The sequence below is a fragment of the Populus nigra genome, chromosome 2, assembly GCF_951802175.1.
Source record: "Populus nigra chromosome 2, ddPopNigr1.1, whole genome shotgun sequence".
Taxonomy (NCBI): domain Eukaryota; kingdom Viridiplantae; phylum Streptophyta; class Magnoliopsida; order Malpighiales; family Salicaceae; genus Populus; species Populus nigra.
Window position 1 is genome coordinate 5,452,568 of NC_084853.1, and position 2,500 is coordinate 5,455,067.

Consider the following 2,500-nt stretch of genomic DNA (forward strand, 5'->3'; position numbering starts at 1 on the left):
TCCAGACAATGGGGCAGTGGCAGCGCGGATTTGTGCAGCTGCAGGTTCGTCGGGGAAAATCGGCAGCGCAGATTTTTCGACGAACAGGGGCTGGACCGGCCGGGCCAGGCAGGAAAATTCGTCAGGGGGGCACGCTGACGAAAAGAGGGGCTGCGGAGTGGAAAATCGGCAGCGCAGATTTTTCGACGAACAGGGGCTGGACCGGCCGGGCCAGGCAGGAAAATTCGTCAGGGGGGCACGCTGACGAAAAGAGGGGCTGCCGCGTGGAAAATCGGCAGCGCAGATTTTTCGACGAACAGGGGCTGGACCGGCCGGGCCAGGCAGGAAAATTCGTCAGGGGGGCACGCTGACGAAAAGAGGGGCTGCCGCGTGGAAAATCGGCAGCGCAGATTTTTCGACGAACAGGGGCTGGACCGGCCGGGCCAGGCAGGAAAATTCGTCAGGGGGGCACGCTGACGAAAAGAGGGGCTGCCGCGTGGAAAATCGGCAGCGCAGATTTTTCGACGAACATTCGTCAGGGGGGCACGCTGACGAAAAGAGGGGCTGCCGCGTGGAAAATCGGCAGCGCAGATTTTTCGACGAACAGGGGCTGGACCGGCCGGGCCAGGCAGGAAAATTCGTCAGGGGGGCACGCTGACGAAAAGAGGGGCTGCCGCGTGGAAAATCGGCAGCGCAGATTTTTCGACGAACATTCGTCAGGGGGGCACGCTGACGAAAAGAGGGGCTGCCGCGTGGAAAATCGGCAGCGCAGATTTTTCGACGAACATTCGTCAGGGGGGCACGCTGACGAAAAGAGGGGCTGCCGCGTGGAAAATCGGCAGCGCAGATTTTTCGACGAACAGGGGCTGGATGCTGGACCGGCCGGGCCAGGCAGGAAAATTCGTCAGGGGGGCACGCTGACGAAAAGAGGGGCTGCCGCGTGGAAAATCGGCAGCGCAGATTTTTCGACGAACAGGGGCTGGACGCTGGACTGGGCCAGGCAGGAAAATTCGTCAGGGGGGCACGCTGACGAAAACAGGGGCTGCCGCGTGGAATGGCAGCCTACACGCAGATGCGAATTCGGCAGCGCACGATGGCTTGAGCAGGTCATGGGTTCGACTTGGCGCGATCTGAAACCTGGACGAGGGACTGTCGACGCTGGACGAGCCAGCGCGGTGGCCTGTCGTGCCCCGTTCCGGGGGGGCCTGCCGCGGAGACAGCCCTCGCGGGCTCGACAGCGCAGGCCAGCGTCCCCGACGTCGCTGGCCGCGGCAGGCGAGCTGCCGGGGTTCCCGCATTCCTACAAGAAAACGTCGTGCTTTCCACATGAAACCAATCCAGTAAAATCAGCCATATTTTTATGAGGCTGCCCACTGAATTTGGGGTCATTCCGGGCCGGTTCCTAGTTTTGCGGATTTACTCGATTTCTAATGGTAGGAAAATTAAAACAAATACTTCCCGACCTCGAAAAATTCTGGGAAAATTAATGAAGGTGGATTGGATTTTTGCCAACCTCTGTGCAAAATTTCAGCTCAAAATACCAAGAAATGAATTTTTTAGAGGGGGGGTGACAGCTGGGACCTAGTAGTGTCTCCCCCTGCCAGAGCTGCAATGACACTTATTGCTCTTTAGGGAGCCACCAGGCCGGCGCCCCTCAAAGACCACACGCGCGCGCGCGCCCGCCCGCGCTGGGCGCTGGGGCGCTGGGGCCTGAGGGCCTGGGGCCCTTGGGGGCCCTTGGGCGCTTGGGCGCGCGCGCGCGGCCCCCGCAGCCATGCCGCGCTGCGCGACGCGCGGACAGCCCCTGCTGGCTTGCTCTCTCGCCCGCGGGGGGGCTGCCTTCGGGCCCTGGCCCCCCGCGTTCTGGCCTGCCCCCCGCGTGGGAGAGGCTAGGCGCTGCAGGGGCCAGCCCGACGTCGCTGGCCGCGGCAGGCGACAGCCCCTGCTGGCTTGCTCTCTCGCCCGCGGGGGGGCTGCCTTCGGGCCCTGGCCCCCCGCGTTCTGGCCTGCCCCCCGCGTGGGAGAGGCTAGGCGCTGCAGGGGCCAGCCCGACGTCGCTGGCCGCGGCAGGCGACAGCCCCTGCTGGCTTGCTCTCTCGCCCGCGGGGGGGCAGCCTTCGGGCCCTGGCCCCCCGCGTTCTGGCCTGCCCCCCGCGTGGGAGAGGCTAGGCGCTGCAGGGGCCAGCCCGACGTCGCTGGCCGCGGCAGGCGAGCCGCCGGGGTTCCCGCATTCCTACAACAAAACGTCGTGCTTTCCACATGAAATCAATCCAGTAAAATCAGCCATATTTTTATGAGGCTGCCCACTGAATTTGGGGTCATTCCGAGCCGGTTCCTATTTTTTCCGATTTCCTCGATTTTTAATGGTAGGAAAATAAAAAAAAATACTTCCCGACCTCGAAAAATTCTGGAAAAATTAATAAAGTTGGATTGGATTTTTGCCAACCTCTGTGCAAAATTTCAGCTCAAAATACCAAGAAATGAATTTTTTAGAGGGGGGGTGACAGCTGGGACCTAGTAG